The 27,444-nt window shown below is 40.5% G+C and overlaps 1 protein-coding gene across 2 annotated transcripts in view; it reads left to right on the top strand.

The window, feature by feature from the left end:
- Window positions 1-1,096: 1,096 nt before the first annotated feature.
- The window catches only part of WNT8B (Wnt family member 8B), an 88,104-nt gene continuing 61,756 nt past the window's right edge, over window positions 1,097-27,444 (top strand). For both annotated transcript variants that reach the window (XR_006345294.1, XM_043925164.1), the window contains exons 1-2: window positions 1,097-2,641; window positions 21,603-21,730. The gene's annotated coding sequence lies outside the window, so the exon portion shown is untranslated. The remainder of the gene's footprint in view (window positions 2,642-21,602; window positions 21,731-27,444) is intronic.

The raw sequence follows: 27,444 nt of genomic DNA on the forward strand, positions 1-27,444 counted from the left end.
GTATTCTGTGACTGATAGTTAACTTAGTAAGCCGCAGGCAAAGTGCTGCTTCTTGTATGCTGACTTTGGAGCAAATGCCACAGGCCTTAATTGCAGGTTCCAAGCAGTTGAGATTCTATACTAGGATGGCTGGAGGCAGGGCCTTCCCCTTTTCTGGACCCGGGTTTCCCCCTTCCCTACCCTGGCCTGCCCAGCCTGCTGCACCCAAGCCACAGAGAGCTCACAAAGCCCAAGTGTCTGCTATGCTGACTCATGCGGCTCTTCTACGGCCAGGCCAGGACTGTCCAGAAGGGCCTGAGGGGGGCCCTCTCCTTTTGGCCATCTCCCATAGGAGCAGTGTACAGCCAGGGCTGGGCCAGGCTTTAGAATTTTGTGACTGACCAGAGGAAAATGAAAATGAAAGGGCAGACTGCACAGAGAATTCTGAACAGCAGTGAGGATTCACCCTTCAGTCTTTTTCTTTGCTTGTTTCATATCCATATGTTTTAAGTAAAACTCACATACCATAAAGTTAGCCATTTTAAAGTGAACAATAGGGTGACATCTTAGTCCATATGGAACACTGTGCAACCCCTACTTCTATACAGTTCTGAAACCTTTCCTTCACTCCAAAAGAAGACTTGGTACTTGTTCCACACTTGTTCCTCATGCCTGCCCCCGGCAACCTCCAGTCTGCTTTCTGTCTCTATGGATCTACCTATTCAGGATATTTCATGCAAATAGAATCCTACAAGATGTGACCTTCTGTCCACACAGACCTTCTGTGTCTGGCTTCCTCCTCTCAGCATAGTGCTTTTGAGGGTCACCCACACTGTAGTATGTATCAGTACTTCATTCCTTTTTAACACCAAATAATATACCATTGTATAAATATACCACAATTGCTTTCTCTATTCCTCTGTTTCCACCTTTTTACTATTATGAATCCTGTTGCTATGAACACTTGTGTGTAAGAAATTGAGTATGTGCGTGCTCACTCACGTCTGACTCTGCTGCGACCCCATGGACTGTAATCCGCCAGGCTCCTCTGCCCATGGGATTTTCCAGGCAAGAATACTAGAGTGGGTTGCCATTTCCTCCCCCAGGGGCTCTTCCCAACCCAGGGATCAAACCCACGTCTCCTGCTTGGCAGGAGGATTCTTTACCACTGAATCACCTGAGAAGCCCCAAATAATTGAGTCTGGTCTTCAATTTATTTGGGTTTATACCTAGGAGAGGAATGGCTAGATTATATGGCAGTCCTACATTTAACTCTTTCCAGAACCACCGAACTGTTTTCCACAGCAGCTGCACCATTTATGTTTCTACAAGGAAGGCTCATATCACACATATTCATTTATTTTTTTCACCCTTTATACTTAACAGTGTACCCATTTGTTTCTTTCCTGCTCCCTACTTGCAAGAAAGCAGGGGTAGAGGATGGGAGAAGCTGCACCTCTAGTAGAAAAATGATCCCCCCATAAACCGGGGCAGCAGGAGCCCCTCTGGCCTTATGCTTTGCCTCTGCTCTTGCCTCTTCAACAAACAGGATTCTGTGACCAGGAACAGAGGAGGGAAGGCTTCCATCTCCCTGTGACACACCCACCACAGCCATTTATGTTATCCCATAAAACGACCCTCCCAGCGCCCTCCAACACTTCCCTGCTCACACAGAATATCCCATTAAACGGTCTTAAACAGCCAAAACTGAGAACAGAAAGGAAGCAGCTCCGTGTGGAAGCTGCCAACCTTGGCTCAGCTCTGCAGGCGAGTGTTTTAACTCTCAGCTCAAGCTTAAGATCTCCGAAGACACAACCCCGAGCCTTGTGCTGCCCAGCCCCCCTGCTAAAGGGCCTGCCTGTCTGAGCTTGTCTGGACCTGGCTGGGAGTAGACATGAATGGAGAGGAAGAGCTTCCCTCTCCACCCCCTCTCAACGGGGTTACTGCCGGTCACAGAGCTATTTACATTTACAACAGCCCAACAGCGCCTGATCAGGCGGGAGCCAATCAGCAGCCCCCAAGCTTGTCTGACTCCGTCTGCGCCAATCAGGAGGTGCTATCCTTATAGCCTCTCTTTCTTTGAATCACACAGGTCGGTTGTCGCCTGTTTTGGGGAGGGGAGCCTGATTCAGAGTTCAGGCTCTCCCTAGACTTCAGTTTGTCATTCACTGGAATGGGGAAAATACAGAAACACACTCAGCTTCCCGGGGAGACAGCTGCACATAAAATTCTAGGAGAGTGTTATAAACGAATGGAGAACACTGTCTTCCTTCCCAGCATAGATTCTGTGCTTCTCCGCTGCGAAAAATTGTATAGAGAGAGTTTCTCCTCCTTCACTGCCAGCCCCTCCCTGACTCAGGATTATCAATATGGGCTCTTAATCCATGATTGCCTTGCAGGCGGTGCGACATTGCTGACCACAACAGGCCAGTAGGCAGAGCTAATTTTTTTTCTCACCAGCAATAGTGCAAACACCTGTCAGTAAAGGGCAAAGAGCAAAGGATCAGCAAAACAGGCTAAAGACTGGATAGTCACAGGGTAGAGCAGAAGCATGAACGTGTTTGGGAGCGGTCAGGGCTGATGTAACCGGAACATGCAGGACTTGGAGTGCAACGTGGAGAGAGGCCTTGAAAGCCCGCCTGGAGCGTTTAAACATGCTTCCGTGAGTGATACAGAGCCCCGGGGAGCCACCAGTTATTTTCAAGCAGGAGAAGAAAATAATTTCCTTTCTCCCAAAAGTTATCTCTGATGATTCAGAAAGTTAACATAAAGAGCAAATCAAGGAAGGATCAGATTAGGGCTGGAAGATCAGTTAGGAGGTCATGAGACCTAAATACTAGGATAGTAATGGCCAAATGGAAAGGACGGGCCCGGCTTGAGAGGTATTTTGGAGTCAAATCGATAGCACTTAATTGATTGGCTGCTTCCCAGGTAGCGCTAGTGGTAAATAATGATCCTGCCAAGGCAGGAGACAGAAGAGAAACGGCTTTGATCCTTGGGTTGGGAAGGAAAAACTTCTTCCTCTTCCCTTTCTAGGTCTGTCTGTTGTTCTAAGAGAAGGGCATGGCAACTCACTCCAGTATTCTTGCCTTTAGAATCCCATGGACAGAGGAACCTGGTGGGCTACAGTCCATGGGGTCATAAAGAATTGGACACGACTGAAGCAGCTTAGCAGGCATGAGAGATGACACGGGAGAGTAGTCAGAAATGATTTTGAGGTTTCACTCCTGTGTGACTGGAAGGGAAGCACCTGCACTAACTGAAATAGGTAGTTTAAAAAAGAGAAGTAGATTTTGGAAAGAGAATAGTTCAATTTTTAATATGTGGAGTTGAAATTACAAGAATACCTATGTGGAAAAAATACCTAGTCAACTGTAGGGAATAGGGATCTTAGTGCCAAAAAGAGAAATAAAAATGAGCTCCAAGGGATTTATACTGAAACTAGGAAGAAAACTGATCACCTGGGAAGGGACTGCACAGTAAGCAGATTCAGCAACAGAATCTTGGGAAATACTGACACTTAACAGGACGAAAGAGGACACAGAGTTAGCAAAACCTAGGCTAACAAGTATGAGATAAGAGGAAAAACAAGCAAGCAAACTAAAACAGCATATGAGAAGTAAAATATTAATTCCAGGAAGAGGGAGCAGGACATGGCAAAAAACAGATACCTGACAAAAGGGCATTGGTTAAATAAATTATGAAACATTCATTTAATGGACTACTATGCAGAAATTAAGATTATCTCGTAAAATTATTGCCATCAGAAGATGTTTAATAAATCTAGTTAAGAGAAGCATCCATTTTTAAAAATAGTATGTACAAAATAATTTTTAAAAATTACATATATGACTGCAAATGGGCATGAGGGAAATTTTAGGGGGAGGGAAATGTTCTATATGCTGACTGAGGCAGTAGTAACACAGTTGTATACAATTGCCAAACATCCTCAAACCATAATGCCTTAGAAAAGGAGACGTGGCTGTTGATGGTGTCTATTTCTTTCTTTTTTTTTTTTTTAATTTTTTTTTTTTTTGATGGTGTCTATTTCATAGAGTTATTCTGGGAATTAAGTGGCATGGTGCCTGGAACATAAGAAGGGCTTGGTCAGTGGTGAAGGAAAGGGTAATGGTGAAGAAGGAAAAACTTTTTCCTCTTCCCTTTCTAGGTTTGTCTGTTGTTCTAAGAATTAAGTTGACATGAGACAGATTAACAAGAGATAATAAAATTCAATTGCATACATATAGGGGCCCTATAAGAAAATGAGATCCAAGGACAGCTGTTACAGGTCTTGGGAGAAGTAAGCCACACCTCACCGGATTTGTCCAACCTCTTGTATGGGGTGTGATAATGGATGAGCTTACCTCTTTGATTCCACCTAATTCTTAAAAAATATTTAACTTTTAAAAAAAGCCTTTACTGAATTTATTACAGTATTGTTTCTGTTTTTATGCTTTGGTTTTTTGGCTGTGAGGCATGTGGGATCTTAGCTCCCCAACCAGAGATTGAACCCTCATTCCCTGAATTAAAAGGTGAAGTCTTAACTACTAGACCTGCAGGGAAGTCCCAGGTTCCACCTAATTTTAAGACTCTATGATTTTAAGTACATGAAAGCCCTTTCTCAAGGTGATAGAAGTTAAATTTTGTTGTTTTCAGTCTGTGGAATGGATGTCCACCTTGCCTCTTTTGATTGTCTAAACAGTATCCCATCTCTTTATGGTTTTAAGCACATCTATTTAAATTACCTTTATGACCTGGAATAGAGGAGCTTAAAATGGTCATGTCTGGCTAATAACAACTAACTGCATTTCAAAGTAGGCCTGTGGTAGAAATTTTATTATTATTGTGTTTTATTGAAGTACAGTTGATTTACAATATTACATTAGTTTCAGGTAGACTGAACTGAACTGAACTAATATAGCATAGTGATTCAGTATGTTTTTGTTTTTGTTTTAACAGATTATACTCCATTAAAAGTTATCATAAGATAATGGCTGTAATTCCCTGTGCTATACAATATATCCCTGTTTCTCTGTTTTATATACAGTAGTTGATATCTCTTAACTCCATACCCCTAATTTTCCACTTTCCCTTTCCCTATCCCCTTTGGAAACCACTAGTTTGTTTTCTGTGAGTCTGTTTCTGTTTTGCATATATGTTCATTTGTGTTATTTTTAATTTATTTGTGTTATTTAGATTGCACATAAGTGATATCATACAGTATTTGTCTTTCTCTGTCTGCCTTATTTTACTAAGCATAATATTCTCTAGGCCCATCTAGGGTGCTGCAAATGGCAAAATTTCATTTTTTCTTAATGTCTGAGTAAAGTTCCATTGTGGAATTTCCCAGATGGCTCAGTGGTAAAGAATCTGTCTGCCAATGAAGGAGACACAGGAGACCTGGGTTCAGTCCCTGGGTTGGGAAGACCCCCTGGAGAAAGGAATGGCAACTCATTCCAGTATTCTTGACTGGAAAATCCCATGGACAGAGGAGCCTCACAGGGTCACAAAGAGCTGGACATGACTGAGCACACACACACACAAAATTCCATTGTGTGTATATATATATATGTATGTATGTATGTGTGTGTGTAACTGTATGCCCCATCTTCTTCATCCACCTGTCTGTTGAGGGGCATTTGGGTTGCTTCCATATCTTGGCTGTTGTAAATAGTGCTGCTATGAACATTCAGGTGCATGTATTTGATTATTTGGCTTTAATATGGGTGCACATTATATTTTATTATCTGTATCACTCATTTTGGCATTCTGCAGTATAATGGAGAAACTATTAGATGAGGAGTTAATAGGTCCTAGTTTCAAGTGAAACTAAATGCATGACTTCGAGAGAGGCATTAAATGCAGGAGCTTTCAACATGTGATCCATAAACACCTGGAGATCCCCCAAGAAGCTTTCAGGGATCTTTGAGACCACAATGAACTTCATTGTATTTCTCACTGTCACCCACTTGGAGGGAGTTTAAAAGTGTTCACTTAAAAGTGTTCTTGATTAGGAAATAAAACTTATTAATTATATTAAATCTTGACAGTTGAGAAATATCTTTTAAAAGTTCTGTGTCAAAAACAGGATGTATACATAGAGCACTTCTGCTATCACAAAATGAAAAAGCAATACTGTAAACATTTGAGTTGTAAGTTAAATTAAGCACTTTTTTCTTTTTTCTAATTACTTTTTTCATATAAGATCATTTTTACTTAAAGGAATGACTGACAGGCAAACTATAGACATTCAGACAGATGTTATTTTGAATATTAGTGATTGTTTTCATCAATGAAAACATCAGATTGTTTTCATTAGTGAAATCTAGAAAACAACTGCCAGTATATGTTCTCATGATAAAATTTGAGCTTTAAAGGAAAAGTTAGAAGTTAGGAAAACTTGTGTGTGGCATTGTGTTGGACAACTTCCCCCAAATTACAGACTCCTCTGATGAAATCAGTGGTATTATTAATGATGGTGATTTTTTAACATTGTAGAATAAAATGTGTCAACATTTTGGAAGATTTGCATAACTTTGTGAGCCAGTGTTTTCAAAATGAACAAAGAGCATTACAAAATCATGCATAGATAAAAGCTGCATTTGAAGTGCAAGAGAGATCAATGGATTCTAATAAAAACAAAAAGTTCATTGATGTGGTTTCATATTCTGCACTGCAACTAACCTTTAAGTTGGTTGTTATTTTTCCATAAAAATTTGTTATGTTATCTGTTTATGTTAACATGTAATAGGTTACTTTTGACTAGACGGACCTTTGTTGGCAAAGTAATGTCTCTGCTTTTTAATGTGCTATCTAGGTTGGTCATAACTTTTCTTCCAAGGAGCAAGTGTCTTTTAATTTCATGGGTGCAGTCACCATCTGCAGTGATTTTGGAGCCCCACAAAATAAAGTCTGTCACTGTTTCCACTGTTTCCCCATCTATTTGCCATGAAATGATGGGACTGGATGCCATGATCTTAGTTTTCTGAAAGTTGAGTTTTAAGCCAACTTTTTCACTCTCCTGTCACAAAGAGTCAGACATAACTGAGCAACTGAACTGAACTGAATAGGTTACTACTTAGAGGTTATTGATAGGTTGTTGTTTAGTCACTCAGTTGTGTCTAGCTCTTTGCAACCCAATGGACTGTAGCCCATTAGGCTCCTCTAGTAGAGAATCCATGGGATTCTCCAGGCAAAAATACTGGAGTGGGTTACTGTGCTCTTCTCCAGAGGATCTTCTCAACCCAGGGATCTAACCTGTGTCTCCTGAATTGGCAGGCAGATTCTTTACCCTTGAGCCACCAGGGAAGCCTTAATGATAGGTTATGTGGGTTTTTTATATAAAGCCCATATAAACAAACCCTCTTCAGAGTCCTCTATTTTTTTTAATAACAGCTCTATTGAGATATAATTCACATACCATAAAATTCACCTATTTAAAGTGTATAGTTCAATGGTGTTTAGTATATTCACAGGATTGTGTAACCATCATCACAATCAATTTTAGCAGATCCTCACTAAACATTTACTAGCAAACTGATTAATATAGCATAAACAATCTTGCCTATGTTCTCAGGGAGGCAGAAAGAAAAGTTACTTTTTTGGAAGTCACTGCCCCATCCCCAGCCACTTTTTGCTGTCAACTTGCTAAACTTGCAATTAGTTAGACTCATAGCCTTTTTTTTCCACCTGAAGTGTTAAGCAAAATCTTCCACATGCTGTTTATAAAATTAATATTTTGAATATAAGCATGGTAAATTTCATTTTTTTGTTAATCTTAACTTTGCAACCTATTGAGTTTTTTGAATTCCCCAATTCATTCTTCTATGATATTAAATATCTCTCCCAGCTTTGCTTAATTGAAAATAGGATAAGTATGCCTTCTCTGTCACAGATAAGACGGTTGTCTAGGTCAGACCCAGGGACAGTGTGAAATGTTTTGAACTAATCTAAAATGAGAGATTCTTCTCCCCTGAGTACCATGCAATGAACAGATAAGCACACCTGACCTACCAGGGTCACTTAACTGTGTCCTCCAAAAAGTTCTCTTATTTATATCATGGGCCAGCCTCAGAACCAGAGCCAGTAAATAGCCAGTGAAAGGGAAAGAAAAAATATTCTAGAATTTGGTAGCTTAAGGATAATGTTCTCTGCACAAATAAGCAAAGCTAATAGGGCTTCTGCCTTTTATCCCTGGTGAGGGCAACACAGTAAGATGAAAGGGTAACAGAAATAGTCTGTTACCCAAGTGTTAACAACTTGGCAAGTGTCCATATCTGCTAAAAGGAGATGTACCCTGCCTGAGGCCATCCTTGTCTCTAAAGAAGGAGAATCTAAAGGAAGAAGGAGTAGAAGGTCCATTTACAATCAAGGGTTTTGGAATCAAGATATTCAGTGAAATGTAAGGAAGAGGAAATACATTAGGAGAGACCATCTGAGTCTCTGAGATTTGTAACTTCAGTGGAAAGGCTTTAAATTGTCCCCGGAGAAGTTATCTACTGATAACGGACTAAAGGTGACCCAGGGCTCCTAACAAGATCCCAGAAGGGCAGATCCCAGACTCAACCAGTGTTTCCCTTTCCTCTGTCAGAACTTTGGTTTGTTGAGGTGGTGGAGATACTGGGGAGAGGCTGGTGATTTATGAGATAAGACAGGGTTTGATAATAGCAATATTGGAGGGGTGGGGAATGTTGCAATGGGCTCTGTTCACTTGAAAATTCTTTTGTAGTTTCTTTGAATTTTGTTTTTATTTTAGACCTAAGTTATACATATACATAAAAGAGTCAAATAGTTCTATAAGTCTTGTTTTGAAAACAGCAGTATGCCATCCACATCTCCTCACCATTTTCTGCTCCACAGAAGTACCTATTTTCAACTCTTCTTTATTGAATTTATCAATATTGCTTCTGTTTTTTTTATGTTTTGTTTTTTTGACTGCAAAGCAGGTGGGATCGTAGCTCCCCAACCAGGGATCGAACCCTCATCCCCTGCATTGGAAGGCAAAGTCTTAACCAGTGGACTGCCAGGAAAGTCCCCATTTTCAACTCTTTTTAGCTGACTCTTTTGGCATTTACTTCTGTATCTCTAAATGACACACTTGTGTGGCTATCTGTTGGTATATAGATTTCATATACATTATTTATTGACTTCCCTCCATGAAAGATGAGACTCCCACCTTCATTATCATTATCACCACCACCACCACCACATTCACACGGGCTGGCAGGCTTCACCTTCCCTGTCCTCTCCAAATGGCTGTGTTCTGATATTTGGTTAAAACAATATTCAGTATTTATATTGCTATGACCATGTAAACATTGCTCACGTATAAGCCATGTGATATACCCATGATTTCTTTTTTTTTTTCTCCATGATTTCTTTCTTGCACAACTTTTTGTTTTCTCTGGCCCTCATGATGACATTTTTTTCATTTAGTTTTCTATGTACTTAATCATCAGTTCAACTCAAACTCCCCATTAATTGTCTACATCTCTTCTCAATAAATTTGGTCATCTTAGGTATTCTCTCAGTTTCATCTTCTTGAAGAAATCTCCCCTGGAGCCGTGTCATCTGCTCTAACCTAGACTGGTTACTCTTTAAGCTGTTGCAGAGTTCTTGTTCTGGGAATTCTGGTTGGCGTCGTTGTAGAGATTCCCTTTTCTTCTTTTCTAGTTGGATTCCCTGCTCCTGCATCCTGTGTGACTCTTTTTCTTGGTTTCTTCTTTTTCTGAAGAAACCGATTCTCTATTAATCTCATGAAGAAGAATGTTCTTAAGATAGTTTCTTTGTCCTTAGTTTTCCAAAATTTCATGATGCTGTGCCTTGGTCTGGATCCACTTTCATTCAACATCAAGGACTTTGGTGGACTCTTCAATCTAGAAATCCTTGTCATTCAATTCTGATAAATTTTTGTATTATTTCCTCCTCATCCACTCTTTATTCTCTCACTCTAGAGTCTCCAGAATTGATCCTTTATTAGGAAAAAAAAAGAATATTCTCTTTTATTTTCCATGTCTTTTTCTTTTGCTTGATTTTCTAGGTTTCTTCAACTTCACCCTACAAACTTCTATTGCATTTTTTAAAGATCTCATGATACTTTAATTTCTAAAAGTTCTTTTGGAGTTTTCCTTTTTATTGCCTCTTGTCTTGTTCTATGGATGCAATATTTTCATTTATTCCTTTAAAAATATTAATGATAATGTGAGGGAATATTTTCTTTCTCTTTGCATAGTCTCTTGTCCTCCAAGTTTTTTATTTTTCCTGTTTTTAGTTTGGGCAGATATATTTCCACACATAACTGATGATCCTTAGTTCTCTGTCTACATACAAGAGTAGAGCACCAAAGAGCCAATCAGAGGCTCTGAGCATGTGTTAGACACATTTGATTTCCATTGCACATAAGCAGATCTATGTGTTTCTGACTGGATTCTTTCTTTGAGTCATCCTTAATATTGTAGGTTTTTCCTTTTAGACTATCAGCCTCTGCAAAGAAGACCCCTTCAATTTCCTGCCTGAATAGTTCAGCTTGGCTGCCAGCATTTAGAAGCTGAAAGAGCAAAGAGGCTGACCTTCAATATGTAAATATTCTACCGAGCATGGGAATATTTTGTATAATATTGTGTGGTTTCTGTCTCCTGAATGGACCCAGATTGATATCATAACTCTTCCTTTAACTGAATCTGATGTTTCCCCATTAAGAGACCCTTGGTTTTACCCTGTCCAATGAATAAACCTCCAGTGTTATGTGTTGAGTTGAGGTACCACCAAATTTTGAACCTTAGTGGCTTCTTCAGTGTAAATCACAATTCTTCTTGGTTCTCCCCCACTGCTGGCTTAAGCTTTAGCTTTCCAGGTTCTACTAGGACAGTGATCATTTTTTCATCTGTTTTCCAGCTTCTGAACTCTTATTGTGGTCTCGTCTCCCATTCTTTATGTCCTTGTGAGGTTATGCCTCCTTTACTATTATTTTACTAGGGTTTAGGGAGGGAGCAAATGCATGTATTCAAAATGTCTTCCTTATCTGGAAACTTTTCTGTAGTCTCTCAGACCCTATTTATCCCACATAGATTCATGGAGTGCCTCATACTGCTTAAGCACTCAGGACGCATCAGTGAACAAAATAGAATATCCTTGTACTTATAGAATTTACATTTGTGTGCTTGTATGTATATGTGTGTGTGTGTGTGTGTGTGTAAGGAGAGATAATAAAAATAAAACCTAAATACATAGAGTATATATTAGGTATTATATAGGTAAGGTAGAAAGTGCAACAGGAGGGGAGAGTATGGAGAAAATGGAACCCTCCTACACTGCTGGTAGGAATGTAAACTGGTATAGTCACTATGGAGAACAGTATGGAGGGTCCTTAAAAAAACTGAAAATAGATTACTATATGATCCAGAAATTCTACTTGTGGGCATATATCTGGAAAAGACAAAAACTGATTCAAACAAATACCTGCACCCCAATGTTCATAGCAACACTGTTTACAATAGCTGAAACATGGAAGCAATGTAAGTGTTCATTGACAGATTAATAGGATAAAGAAAATGTGATATGCATATACCATGTAATATTACTCAGCCATAGAAAAGAATTAAAACCTGCCATTTGCAGCAATATGAATAGACCCAGAGATTATCATACTAAAAACAAAGTAATTCAAATATATGATATAACTTATATGTGGAATCTAAACAAATGATACAAATGAACTTATTTTTAAAACAAATTAGACTCAGACATAGAAAACAAACTTGTGGTAACCAAAGGTGAAAGGAAGAGAGGGATAAATTAGGAGAATGGGATTAATAGATACACACCACTATACAGAAAACAGATAAACAACAAGGACTTACTATATAATGCAGGGGACTATATTCAATATCTTGTAATAATCTATAATGGAAAAGAATTTGGAGAACACATATAAATATGAACCACTTTGCTGTATACCTCAAACTAACACAATACTGTAGATCAACTAAACTTTGATTTAAAGAAAGTGCACAGGAATCAGTAGTAATTGGCAGGGGGGAAGGTTGCAGTATTTATTAATAATAAAATGATCAATGTAGGTCTTATCAAGAAAGTAAAATTTGAGCAAAGACTTGAAGGAATTGGAATCATAAATATGTATATTCCTTGTTGGATGGGTTTCCACATATTGTCCACAAGTTTAGCCTCTATTTATCCTTAGCTTAAAGGGAGACCAAATTCTTCTGTTTATTTTGCACCCTCACTATACTTGGCTTTTAACTCTTCAGAGAACCCAACTTCACTAGCTGCCTACATGCCTGGAGAGATATTTGGTCTACGGCCATACCACCCTGAATGCGCCCGATCTCGTCTGATCTCGGAAGCTAAGCAGGGTCGGGTCTGGTTAGTACTTGGATGGGAGAGATATTTGAACTTAGGGGCTAACCAGCCATATTCTTCTGGGTAAAACACAATTCCTGAATCTCAGTTTTTCCATTTGTATGTGGGAATGATGGTGAATCACTGGGCCTCATTCTCTACCTGGAAGCTAGTACCCATTTCTTCTAAGATTAGTAAAATAAACAATAAAAATCATGTGATGAGTATGACGTCTTTGATGATAAGAGAGACACAACCAACATTTTTTTGGGGGACAGGGAGACAGGGAGAAAATACTGAACTTATCTTGGACTTTAGATTTACTAGGGGCTTCCTTGATAGCTCAGTTGGTAAAGAATCCACCTGCAATGCAGGAGACCCCAGTTCGATTCCTGGGTCAGGAAGATCCGCTGGAGGACGAATAGCCTACCCACTCCAGTATTCCTGGGCTCCCCCTGTGGCTCAGCTGGTAAAGAATCCACCTGCAATGCAGACCTGGGTTCAGTTCCTGGGATGGGAAGATCCCCTGGAGAAGGGAAAGGATATTCACTCCAGTATTCTGGCCTGGAGAATTCCATGGACTGTATAGTCCATGGGGTCACAAAGAGTTGGACACAACAGAGCGACTCTCACTTCACTTAGATTTACTCTGGAGTATACTGAAGTAAGCTGGTTTGACCCTACCAATCCCACTCAGCCACCCCTCAAGCTCCCACCCACAGTTTTGCAGGCTGACTTCATGATCAATTAGCCAAGCAATATTCTTCCATCCAGGGCCACAATCAAAGGAACCAACTTTGAGTGCTTACAAGCCCAGTACTATGCTGGTGCTTTGTCTGTTGAAACTCACAACAGACTGATGAGACATAAGTTCCTAGCCCTAATTTCAAATAAGGAAACTGAGTGGTAGAGTTTTTGAAATGTGAGCAAGTTAACAAGAGAATAAAAACCCCATTTTATTTAGTAGGTATATTAGTATGGGTTCTTCAGAGAAAGAACCAAAGGGACTTTTACCTCCCCATCTCCCCATCTATTGACTGATGAACAAATGGATAGGTTTACTATAAGGAATTGTTTCACATGATGATGGAGGCTGAGAAGTCAAAACCTGCAGAAGTTATTATCTATGCAAGCTAGACACCTGAAGAGTGGGTGGTATAGTGCCAATGTTCCATAAAACATTCTGAACTGCAACTCCAGGAGGCTGTCTTCTCAGGCTGTTGTGTCACCAGGTGAAGCACCAGTATGCTATTCACCCATGTTGATATATTTGTAGTCGTTATGTATTATGTAAGACTAATATTTCCTGACAGCTCAGTGGTAAAGAATCTACCCGCCAATTCAGGAGACACAGGTTCTATCCATGGTTCAGGAAGACCCCCTGGAGAAAGAAATGGCAACCCACTCCAGTATTCTTGCCTGGGAAATCCTATGGACAGAGGAACCTGGTGGGCTACAATCCATGGGGTTGCAAAGAGTCAGACACAACTGAGTGACTAAACAACAACAAGTGACTAATATTAATATAATACATGCAACATAGATGTAATATTATAGCTACTCATCATTGATAAATCTATAATTATTCATCCATTCTCATGCTGATGGACATTGAGCTTGTTACCAACTTTTTGCTATGCATATTCTACATCTGTCTCCTTGTAAACATGAGCACAACTTACTCTAGAATTGGAAGTTTTGGGTCACAAGATTTGGGTCACCAGCATCTTTGACTTTATTCGGTTCAGTTCATTTGCTCAGTTGTGTCCAACTCTTTGTGATCCCTGGACTACAGCATGCCAGGCTTCCCTGTCCATCACCAACTTCCAGAGCTTACTCAAACTCATGTCCATCAAGTCAGTGATGCCATCAAACCATCTCATCCTCTGTCGTCCCCTTCTCCTCCTGCCTTCAATCTTTCCCAGCATCAGCGTCTTTTCCAAGGAGTCAGTTCTTCGTATCAGGTAGCCAAGGTATTGGAGCTTCAGCTTCCAATGAATATTTAGGACTGATTTCCCTTAGAATTGACTGGTTTGATCTCCTTGAAGTCCAAGGGACTCTCAAGACTCTTCTCCAAACATCAATTCTTCGGCACTCAGCTTTCTTCACCATCCAACTCTCACATCCATACAGGACTACTGGAAAAACCATAGTTTTGACTAGACAGACCTTTGTTGGCAGAGTAATGCCTTTGCTTTTTAATATGCTGTCTAGGTTGGTCATAGCTTTTCTTCCAAGGAGAAGGCGTCTTTTAATTTCATGACTACAGTCACTATCTGCAGTGATTTTGGAGCCCCCCAAAATAAAGTCTGTCACTGTTTCTATTGTTTCCCCATCTATTTCCCATGAAGTGATGGGACCAGATGCCATGATCTTAGTTTTTCAAATGTTGAGTTTTAAGCCAACTTTTTCACTTTCCTTTTTCACTTTCATCAGGGGGCTCTTTAGTTCCTCTTCACTTTCTGCCATAAGGGTGGTGCCATCTGCGTATCTGAGGTTATTAGTATTTCCCTGGCAATCTTGATTCCAGCTTGTGCTTCATTGAGCCCAGCATTTCTCATGATGTACTCTGCATATAAGTTAAATAAGCAGGGTGACAATATACAGCCTTGACGTACTATTTTCCCTATTTGGAACCAGTCTGTTGACTTTATTAGATATTAATAAATTTTCTCCCCAAATGGTTGTATCAATTTACAGTCTCACTAGCAGCACAGAAGAGTTTCTACTGTTTCATTTACTCACCAACACTTGATAGTTTCAGACCTACTTTCCAACATACTCTTGTAGCTTTAATTCCCACTGCTCTCCTTCATTAATCTTTGATTTCAGCTAAATTCTAGTACACATTGATACCTGAATATATACTGTAATGTACTTCCTTTCTCCCTCAATATTTATTGAGTAAGTACACTATGCCAGAGGCCCAACTAAATATTAGGAAAAAAATATGAAAAGACATAGCTCCTGTCCTAAAAGACTTTATACTTCCCTGGAGGGACAAGACTTGCAAATAGGATTTAGAATGTAATTGTTATGATGAAAGTCTGTATAAATTACAGTATGCAGTAAGGCAGAAGCAGCACATAAATGTTCCTCCATTTGGGGCAGGGAAAGGAAGGGGAGTGGGGAGAGATGGTCAGGAGAGCCTTCCCAGAGGAAATAGTTTAACCATGTTTTCACTCTGGAAGATCTTGTCCTTTTCATGACCAGCTCCAAGGCCAACTTCACACAAAACATCCCAATCACCCAAGGGAAGTACTTTGCATTTTCCTTACAGGCAGCATTATACCATCTTATATTGTTGTAGATATCTGTATATGTGTGCTTTACCTCTTCTGCTGCTGCTAAGTCACTTCAGTCATGTCCGACTCTGTGCGATCCCATAGATGGCAGCCCACCAGACTCCTCCGTCCCTGGGATTCTCAAGACAAGAACACTGGAGTGGGTTGCCATTTCCTTCTCCAATGTGTGAAAGTGAAAAGTGAAAGTGAAGTCTCTCAGTCGTGTCTGACTCTTAGCGACGCCATGGACTGCAGCCTACCAGGCTCCTCCATCCATGGGATTCTCCAGGCAAGAGTACTGGAGTGGGGTGCCGTTGCCTTACCTCTTCTACTAAACAATAAATTCATTTGTGGGAGGTGTTTCTGTCTTAGACATCTTTCTGTCTCCCACCCAGCCTGGAAGATTACTGACATACACTGTAAATTCAGTCAATGGTGCTGAATGAAAGATTAATACAAAAGAGAAGGGGTTAAATCATTTGGCTTCCTTTCTTTCAAATGCTTGACTTTTGAAACATTTTAACTAATTACTAAATCAGACTGATTTGGGGCTATTATCCAAGTAACAGGAAGACTTTTAAAAAAATCCTTTATAAACATTTATTTTTAAATTTAATTAATTAATTTAAAAAATAATTTTCAAAGTCAGTTGCCCAATTCCTTTGGTGCAAAAAAAAAAATATTATGTAACCTTATAAAATCTGGCCAATCAAAAGGACTTTCCCTAGTCTTGTTTCCTACTTCCTTAATAAACTCTACATTCTCATTTCAAAAGATCTTGCCAACATTATTTCATTATCACTGTACCCATCGGCAGAATGAAAAAATGTTGGCATAGTTTTTTGGTATAGCAATGGAGAAATGAGGTCGAAGCAATTTAGGACTTGGAAGCTAGTGGCTTTTATACTCTCTATAGAATGTCTTCCTCTTTCTCTTCCAACCTGAGTTCCCACCCCATCCTGAAACTGACAGTTTGATTTTGTTCCAGGATTTTGTGAGAAACATATACTAGCTATTAACTAACAAACCTATATGAAAAAATTTTCATAACTTTTTATACATACCCACTTTAAGTGAAAGTGTAGTTGTTCAGTAGTGTCCAACTTTTTGCGACCCCATGGACTGTAGCCGACCAGTTTCCTCTGTCCGTGGAATTCTCTAGAGAAGAGTCCTGGAGTGGATTGCCATTCCCTTCTCCAGTGGATCTTCCCAACTCAGGGATTGAATCTGGGTCTCCCACATTCCAGACAGATTTTTTACCATGTGAGCTACAAGGGAAGGCACCCACTTAAGGACATTATCTATACAGATGAAAACAGAAAGTTTCATAAACTTCAGTTCAGTTCAGTCGCTCAGTCGTGTCCAACTCTTTGTGACCCCATAAACCGCAGCATGCCAGGCCTCCCTGTCCATCACCAGCTCCTGGAGTTTACCCAAACTCATGTCCATTCAGTCGGTGATGCCATCCAACCATCTCATCTTCTGTCGTCCCCTTCTCCTCCTGCCTTCAATCTTTCCCAGCATCAGCGTCTTTTCCAAGGAGTCAGTTCTTCGCATCAGGTAGCCAAGGTATTGGAGCTTCAGCTTCCAATGAATATGTAGGACTGATTTCCTTTAGGATTGACTGGTTTGATCTCCTTGCAGTCCAAGAGACTCTCAACAGTCTTCTCCAAAGCATCAATTCTTCAGCACTCACCTTTCTTTATAATCTAACTATCACATCCATACATGACTACTGGAAAAACCATAGCTTTGACTAGACAGACCTTTGTTGGCAAAGTAATGTCTCTGCTTTTAAATATGCTGTCTAGGTTGGTCATAGCTTTTCTTTCAAGGAGCAAGCATCTTTTAATCTCATGGATGCAATCACCATCTGCAGTGATTTTGGAGCCCCCCAAAATAAAGTCTGGCACTGTTTCCATTGTTTCCCATCTATTTGCCATGAACTGATGGGACCAAGCTGAAGTTGAATGGCTCTATGAAGACCTAGAAGACCTTTTAGAACTAACACCCCAAGAAGATGTCCTTTTCATTATAGGGGACTGGAATGCAAAAGTAGGAAGTCAAGAAACACCTGGAGTGACAGGCACATTTGGCCTTGGAGTAAGGAATGAAGCAGGGCAAAGGCTAATACAGTTTTGCCAAGAGAATGCACTGGTCATAGCAAACACCCTCTCCCAACAACACAAGAGAAGACTCTACACATGGACATCACCAGATGGCCAACACCAAAATCAGTTTGATTATATTCTTTGCAGCCAAAGATGGAGAAACTCTATACAGTCAGCAAAAATAAGACCAGGAGCTGACTGTGGCTCAGATCATGAACTTCTTTTTTTTTTTTTTAGATCATGAACTTCTTATTTCCAAATTCAGACTTTAATTGAAGAAAGTGGGGAAAACCACTAGACCATTCAGGTATGACTTAATCAAATCCCTTATGATTATACAATGGAAGTGAGAAATAGATTTAAGGGACTAGATCTGATAGGTATAGTGCCTGATGAACTACAGACGGAGGTTCGTGACATTTACAGGAGACAGGAATCAAGACCATCCCCAAGAAAAAGAAATGCAAAAACGCACAATGGCTGTCTGAGGAGGCCTTACAAATAGCTGTGAAAAGAAGAGAAGCAAAAAGCAAAGGAGAAAAGGAAAGATATACCCATTTGAATGCAGAGTTCCAAAGAATAGCAAGGAGAGATAAGAAAGCCTTCCTCAGTGATCAGTGCAAAGAAATAGACGAAAACAATAGAATAGGAAGGACTAGAGATCTCTTCAAGAAAATTAGAGATACCAAGGGAACATTTCATGCAAAGATGGGCTCAATAAAGGACAGAAATGGTATGGACCTACAGAAGCAAAAGATATTAAGAAGAGGTGGCAAGAATACACAGAAGAACTATGCAAAAAAGATCTTCATGACCCAGATAATCATGATGGTGTGATCACTCACCTAGGGCCAGATAGCCTGAAATGAGAAGTCAAGTGGGCCTTAGGAACATCACTATGAACAAAGCTAGTGGAGGCGATGGAATTCCAGTTGAACTATTTCAAATCCTGAAAGACGATGCTGTGAAAGTGCTGCACTCAATACGCCAGCAAATTTGGAAAACTCAGCAGTGGCCACAGGACTGGAAAAGGTCAGTTTTCATTCCAGTCCCAAAGAAGGCAATGCCAAAGAATGCTCAAACTACCGCACAATTGCACTCATCTCACACGCTAGTAAAGTAATGCTGAAAATTCTCCAAGCCAGGCTTCAGCAATACATAGACTGTGAACTTCCAGATGTTCAAGTTGGTTTTAGAAAAAGCAGAGGAACAAGAAATCAAATTGCCAACATCCACTGAATTACTGAAAAAGCAAGAGTTCCAAGAAAACATCTATTTCTGCTTTATTAACTATGCCAAAGCCTTTGACTGTGTGGATCACAATAAACTGTGGAAAATTCTGAAAGAGATGGGAAACCCAACCACCTGACCTGCCTCTTGAGAAACCTGTATGCAGGTCAGGAAGCAACAGTTAGAGCTGGACATGGAACAACATACTGGTTCCAAATAGGAAAAGGAGTACATCAAGGTTGTATATTGTCACCCTGCTTATTTAACTTATATGCAGAGTACATCATGAGAAACTCTGGGTTGGAGGAAGCACAAGCTGGAATCAAGATTGCTGGGAGAAATATCAATAACCTCAGATATGCAGATGACAACACCCTTATGGAAGAAAGTGAAGAAGAACTAAAGAGCCTCTTGATGAAAGTGAAAGAGGAGAGTGAAAAAGCTGGTTTAAAACTCAACATTCAGAAAACTAAGATCATGGCATTCAGTCCGATCACTTCATGGGAAATAAAACAGTGGAAACAGTGGCTGACTTTATTTTGGGGGGCTCCAAAATCACTGCAGATGGGGATTGCAGTCATGAAATTAAAAGACGCTTACTGCTTGGAAGGAAAGTTATGACCAACCTAGACAGTGTATTAAAAAGCAGAGACATTAGTTTGTCAACAAAGATCTGTCTAGTCAAGGCTATGGTTTTTCCAGTAGTCATGTATGGATGTGAGAGTTGGACTATAAAGAAAGTTGAGCACTGAAGAATTGATGCTTTTGAACTGTGGTGTTGGAGAAGACTCTTGAGAGTCCCTTAGACGGCAAGATCCAACTAGTCCATTCTAAAGGAGATCAGTCCTGGGTGTTCATTGGAAGGACTGATGTTGAAGCTGAAACTCCAATACTTTGGCCACCTGATGCGAAGAGCTGACTCATTTGAAAAGACCCTGATGCTGGGAAAGATTGAGGGCAGGAGGAGAAGGGGACTACAGAGGATGAGATGTTTGGACGGCATCACTGACTCAATGGACATGAGTTTGAGTAAGCTCTGAAGTTGGTGATGGACAAGGAAGCCTGGCGTGCTGCAGTTCATGTGGTCACAAAGAGTTGGACATGACTGAGTGACTGAACTGAACTGAACAGATGGGACCAGATGCCATGATCTTAGTTTTTTGAATGTTGAGTTTTAAGCCAACTTTTTCACTCTCCTCTTTTACTTTCATCAGGAGGCTCTTTAGTTCCTCTTTAGTTTATTTGCTTTCTGCCATAAGGGTGGTGTCATCTGCATATCTGTAGTTATTGATACTTCTCCCGGAAATCTTGATTCCGGCTTGCCTCATCCAGCCTGGCACTTCACATGATGTACTCTGCATGTAAGTTAAATAAGCAGAGTGACAATATACAGCCTGACATACTCCTTTCCCAAGTTGCAACCAGTCTGTTGTTCTAACTGTTGCTTCTTAACCTGCATACAGATTTCTCAGGAGGAAGGTCAGGTGGTCTGGTATTCCCATCACTTTAAGAACTTTCCAGTTTGTTGTGATCCACACAGTCAAAGGCTTTGGCATAGTCAATAAAACAGAAGTAGATGTTTTTTCTGGAACTCTTGCTTTTTTGATGACCCAACGGATGTTGGCAATTTGATCTCTGGTTCCTCTGCCTTTTCTAAATCCAGATTGAACATCTGGAAGTTCACAGTTTACATACTGTTGAAGCCTGGCTGGGAGAATTTTGAGCATTACTTTGCTAGCATGTGAGATGCTTGTAATTGTGCAGTAGTTAGAACATTCTTTGGCATTGCCTTCTTTGGGACTGGAATGAAAACTGACCTTTTCCAGTACTGTGGCCACTGCTGAGTTTTCCAAATTTGCTGGCATATTGAGTGCAGCACTTTCATAGCTTCATCTTTCAGGATTTGAAATAGCTCAACTGGAATTCTATCACCTCCACTAGCTTTGTTTGTAGTGATGTTCCTAAGGCCCACTTGACTTCACATTTCATGATATCTGGCTCTAGGTGAGTGATCACACCATCATGGTTTTCTGGGTCATGAAGATCTTTTTTGCATAGTTCTTCTGTGTATTCTTGCCACCTCTTCTTAATATCTTCTGCTTCTGTTAAGTCCATACCATTTCTGTCATTTATTGAGCCCATCTTTGCAAGAAATATTCCCTTGGTATCTCTAATTTTCTTAAAGAGGTCTCTAGTCTTAAACTTAGGTGAGAATATTCCATATTGGCTTGTAAATCCTCTGTGTTAAAAAGACCAATCTGCAACCTTCCCAGATTTTACGTTGGGAAAGAGATACAGCAGATACCAAAGATATCCATACCCATAGACTCTCTGTTGCCAACTCAGCTACACTGGTGACTTGGACATATCAGTGGAAGCTTAGTTTGAAGCCAAAATCTAGTAACAGCTTTACTTTACAAAGAATAGGAATGGGAAATGATAATCTTTCATGAAGGAAGATAAGAGGTAAGTACTTGCCTATCATAGTGAGAATCTTTAGCTTTTCCTTCATGAGGGAAATTCCCTTTGCATCTAGCCCTTTGTCCTAGATAGGAGATTCTAAGAAAAAAAAAAAATTCTTTTCATGAAGATACTTGCAAAATCAAGTGTAATGTTTTTCTCTTCTTTGAACATTTCACAGAAAAAGCTATTGATGCAGTGATTTAGCTGCCACAAAAATCAGGAGGAAACACACAGGAATTCACTCATCTCACTCTGGTGATGGAGGACCAGCACACAAGACCTACAGTAATGTTTCCAAACTTGAAGGTGAGTGTATGTAATACTTCCTGCAGTTATTAGACTTGTATGAAGAAAGTGGACCTCTTCACATTATATTCAATCAGGGACTTTATAAGAATGGTGCATGGGATAAAGAGGATGGTGAGTCTCTGCAGTCAGGCATAGGGTCTAACATTCAGTGGTGCCAGAATGCAGAAGCCAGAGGGCAGAATGATGGCTTCAGGCAGGAATCAGCAGGAGTTGCCTCTGCTTCTTCTGTCAGTATTTCTTCTTTCCATTTTCTGAGACATGCACTTCTCTGTCACTGTCCCATATATTCATTCCACTCTACCCTCTGTTTGGGAAGAAAAAGACACCATACCCTTCATAGCCCTGTTCCTGGTCCACTACTGAAGGGCTTACCTTCAATTATCCTTAGCTTGGACATCCATACTCCTTTCCCCTCAGTCTGGCAACTTAGCAAGTGATTCAATAAAAAGAAAAGGTGTTGGTCAACCTTTTTCAGATGCCAGTAAAAGGGATACCTTCCTACCTTTTGGATTCATCCAACAAAGCTAATAAAATTTTCTAATCCTCTATTTCTTAGTCTGTGAGTTCAACTGACTTAATCCTAGATTAAGATAAAGTATCAAATTCAACCTCAGACAGACCAGGCAATGCCAAAATTTTGACACTAACATTGACAAGGGAAGTAGTTCTCCTGTTCAGCTGAGCATGCCTACTCTCAAACAATTTAAAATTCTAGAATTTTGGAACTGGTAGAGACCTTTGTCCTTGTGACTACCCCTTAGTCTTGCTACTCATGAGTCTTGCCTCCAAAAATGTCCACTTTATGTGAAGTGGGACTCTGGTACAGCCAGATTTTTTTCTGTTACCTCTTTGTAATCAGAGAAAATGCAAGTGGCTGAGATCGTTGTCAGTATGTGGGTGTGGCTGGGGAAAAAATACCCTCTGTGACCAATAGTTCTTTCATCACTGTACTCTGCTTTCATACTGTTGCTCATGAATAAAACATATTCACAGGACATTTTGTACTTTTCTTTCCTTATTCAGTTTATGCAGATAGCCACTTCCTTTGGGCAGTAGGACAGAAACCTCAGTTCTGTGTAGCTAGAGATGAAGAAAAAGAGGCATGAAGAAGCTAGAGCATTTGCTGAAGAGCACATGATGGGACCCTCTTAGAAATAGGATGAAAAGTCACAGTCCTGGACCCTGGGTCCATAAGTTGGTCTGTTTTCTTCTCAATGAAAAGCTTGTTTACTAAAGAAATTCACAATGACTTTCTTTTGGGGAGGGACTTTCTTTGGGGACTTTGTCCTGTCATCAAGAAGAAAGAAAGGAAAGGAGAGAAAGAGAATCAGAGTAGTTTCAATTTTTTACAAAACTACAAACTTGGGCCAGTTTGAAAATATGAACGTTCCATAAAGTGAACATGAATTCTTTGATTTGGTAACAATAACAAGGTAAATCATATGGAAAGTCACACGCAACCAGTGCAGTTCAGTTCAGTTCAGTCGCTCAGTCATGTCCGACTCTTTGCGACCCCATGAATCGCAGCACGCCAGGGCTCCCTGTCCATCACCAACTCCCAGAGTTTACCCAAACCCATGTCCATCGAGTCGGTGATGCCATCCAGCCATCTCATCCTCTGTAGTCCCCTTCTCCTCCTCCCCTCAATCCTTCCCAGCATCAGGGTCTTTTCCAATCAGTCAACTCTTCACATGAGGTGGCCAAAGTTTTGGAATTTCAGCTTCAACATCAGTCCTTTCAATGAACACCCAGGACTGATCTCCTTTAGGATGGACTGGTTGGATCTCCATGCAGTCCAAGGGACTCTCAAGAGTCTTCTCCAACACCACAGTTCAAAAGCATCAACTCTTCAGTGCTCAGCTTTCTTCACCATCCAACTCTCACATCCATACATGACTACTGGAAAAACTATAGCCTTGACTAGATGGACCTTTATTGGCAAAGTAATGTCTCTGCTTTTAAACATGCTATCTAGGTTGGTCATAACTTTCCTTCCAAGCAGTAAGCGTCTTTTAATTTCATGGGTGCAATCACCATCTGCAGTGATTTTAGAGCCCCCCAAAATAAAGTCTGACACTGTTTCCACTGTTTTCCCATCTATTTCCCATGAAGTGATGGGACCAGATGCCATGATCTTAGTTTTCTGAATGTTGAGTTTTAAGCCAAATTTTCACTCTCCTCTTCACTTTCTGCCATAAGGGTGGTGTCATCTGCATATCTGAGGTTATTGATATTTCTCCCAGCAATCTTGATTCCAGCTTGTGCTTCTTCCAGCCCAGCATTTCTCATGATGTACTCTGCATATAAGTTAAATAAGCAGGGTGACAATACACAACCTTCATGTACTCCTTTTCCTATTTGGAACCAGTCTGTTGTTCCATGTCCAGTTCTAACTGTTGCTTCCTGACCTGCATACACGTTTCTCAAGAGACAGGTCAGATGGTCTGGTATTCCCTTCTCTTTCAGAATTTTCCACAGTTTATTGTGATCCACACAGTCAAAGGCTTTGGCATAGTCGATAAAGCAGAAATAGATGTTTCTCTGGAATTCTCTTGCTTTTTCTATGATCCAGAGGATGTTGTCAGTTTGATCTCTGGTTCCTCTGCCTTTTCTAAAACCAGCTTGGACATCCAGAAATTCACGGTTCACATATTGCTGAAGCCTGGCTTGGAGAATTTTGAGCATTACTTTACTAGTGTGTGAGATTAGTACAATTGTGCAGTAGTTTGAGCATTCTTTGGCATTGCCTTTCTTAGGGATTGGAATGAAACCTGACCTTTTCCAGTCCTGTGGCCACTGCTGAGTTTTCCAAATTTGCTAGCATATTGAGTGCAGCACTTTCACAGCATCATCTTTCAGGATTTGAAATAGTTCAACTGGAATTCCATCACCTCCACTAGCTTTGTTTGTAGTGATGCTTTCTTTTTTTTTTTTTCCTAACTGTTTATTTATTTATTTATTTATTTATTTGGTCATACATTGATATGAATCAGCCATAGATTTACACGTGTTCCCCATCCCGATCCCCCCTCCCACCTCCCTCTCCACCCGATTCCTCTGGGTCTTCCCAGTGCACCAGGCCCGAGCACTTGTCTCATGCATCCCACCTGGGCTGGTGATCTGTTTCACCATAAATAGTATACATGCTGTTCTTTTGAAATATCCCACCCTCACATTCTCCCACAGAGTTCAAAAGTCTGTTCTGTATTTCTGTGTCTCTTTTTCCGTTTTGCATATAGGGTTATCGTTACCATCTTTCTAAATTCCATATATATGTGTTAGTATGCTGTAATGTTCTTTATCTTTCTGGCTTACTTCACTCTGTATAAGGGGCTCCAGTTTCATCCATCTCATTAGGACTGATTCAAATGAATTCTTTTTAACGGCTGAGTAATATTCCATGGTGTATATGTACCACAGCTTCCTTATCCATTCATCTGCTGATGGGCATCTAGGTTGCTTCCATGTCCTGGCTATTATAAACAGTGCTGCGATGAACATTGGGGTGCACGTGTCTCTTTCAGATCTGGTTTCCTCAGTGTATATGCCCAGAAGTGGGATTGCTGGGTCATATGGCAGTTCTATTTCCAGTTTTTTAAGAAATCTCCACACTGTTTTCCATAGCGGCCGTACTAGTTTGCATTCCCACCAACAGTGTAAGAGGGTTCCCTTTTCTCCACACCCTCTCCAGCATTTATTGCTTGTAGACTTTTGGATAGCAGCCATCCTGACTGGAGAGTAATAGTACCTCATTGTGGTTTTGATTTGCATTTCTCTAATAATGAGTGATGTTGAGCATCTTTTCATGTGTTTGTTAGCCATCTGTATGTCTTCTTTGGAGAAATGTCTGTTTAGTTCTTTGGCCCATTTTTTGATTGGGTCATTTATTTTTCTGGAATTAAGCTGCAGGAGTTGCTTGTATATTTTTGAGATTAATCCTTTGTCTGTTTCTTCATTTGCTATTATTTTCTCCCAATCTGAGGGCTGTCTTTTCACCTTACTTATAGTTTCCTTTGTAGTGCAAAAGCTTTTAAGTTTCATTAGGTCCCATTTGTTTAGTTTTGCTTTTATTTCCAATATTCTGGGAGGTGGGTCATAGAGGATCTTGCTGTGATTTATGTCGGAGAGTGTTTTGCCTATGTTCTCCTCTAGGAGTTTTATAGTTTCTGGTCTTACATTTAGATCTTTAATCCATTTTGAGTTTATTTTTGTGTATGGTGTTAGAAAGTGTAGTGATGCTTTCTAAGGCCTACTTGACTTCACTTTCCAGGATGTCTGGCTCTAGGTTCAACCTGAATGGAGTTAAGACAGCCACACATTCATCCTGAGATGCTGGGGGGAGCTGGGACTGGCCTGACCAGATCGTGTCACCTTCAGTCCCTGACCTTTGGGATCTCTGAAGTGACTGCTTGGCCCAGGCTGGGTTTTCCAGTAGCTGAGTTACACCCATGTCAACTTGGCTTGTGAAATATTTAACAAGCAGTTTTAAATATTATGATTAAAGGAACAGATATATCCAGAGGGCTTTAAAACCTCCCTTTCCTAAGCTATCATAAGGATTTTCAACAGGTTTGGCCCTAATATTTGCAGAGCTAAAGCAAGAAAACAAACAAAGGCTCACATATTATGTTCAAATATTTAGAATTTACAAACAAACCTGACAAACTGTTAAAAGAGGACAGAGGTGTCATCTTTCCTTCTGCTGCAACACATAAATGCCTCCATATTTTAAAGCCTAGATTTGGATTTAGAATTTCCGAATGGCACAGAGTTCCACACCAGAAAGTGTGGCGAGAGCTGGCTCCCAAGTTCCAGCCTCTAGACCCTTCCCCAGGCCTCCCCACTCTCGGAGGTCCTTGTGCTCCTCCAGGCTAACTCTCTAATCCCCACATTTCAGTTCCAGTTTTGTGCCCTTCAAACAGCCACACCAGGGATGTGGTGACGCGTGCACAGGTGGTGCAGTCCACCCTTAGAAGGTAGGCCAGGGAAGAGGCCCACACAGGCTCTGGAATTGGGTTTTAGGCCACTTGGGCAAGAAGTGCTAGGGTTCCAAGTGCCCAAAACCTAGCGGAAAAGGAGGTGAATACAGATTCAGGGTGGACACAGCCTCTTGGTCCCACGGATGCTTCCACCTATTGAAAGAAGGATCAAAGAGGCCCTAAAACCTGGGACTTGGGACACAGATTCCTCTCACCTTGGTCCAAGTATGAAAGTGAAAGTCGCCCAGTTGTGTCTGACTCTTTGCAATGCCATGGACTATACAGTCCATGGAATTCTCCAGGCCAGAATACTGGAGTGGATAGCCTTTCCTTTCTCCACCTTATCTTCCAAACCCAGGGATTGAACCCAGGTCTCCCATATTGCAGGTGGATTCTTTACCAACTGAGCCACAAGGGAAGCCCAAGTATACTACTTGGTCCAAGTGTACTAACTTTCAATACTTTTTTTTACAGAGCAGTAGTGCCTTATTTTTTTCCTTCTAGTTATGCTGAGATATAGTTGACTTACAGCACTGTGTACACTTAAAGTGTACAGCATACTGATTTGACTTACCTAAATGATGTAAGTCAAATCAGTATGCTGTACCCTGAATATTCATTGGATGAACTGATGCTAAAGCTGAAGCTCCAATACTTTGGCCACCTGATGGGAAGAGCTGACTCACTGGAAAAGACCCTGATGCTGGGAAAGATTGAAGGCAGGAGGAGAAG

Source organism: Cervus elaphus, chromosome 15, assembly GCF_910594005.1.
Source record: "Cervus elaphus chromosome 15, mCerEla1.1, whole genome shotgun sequence".
Classification (NCBI taxonomy): domain Eukaryota; kingdom Metazoa; phylum Chordata; class Mammalia; order Artiodactyla; family Cervidae; genus Cervus; species Cervus elaphus.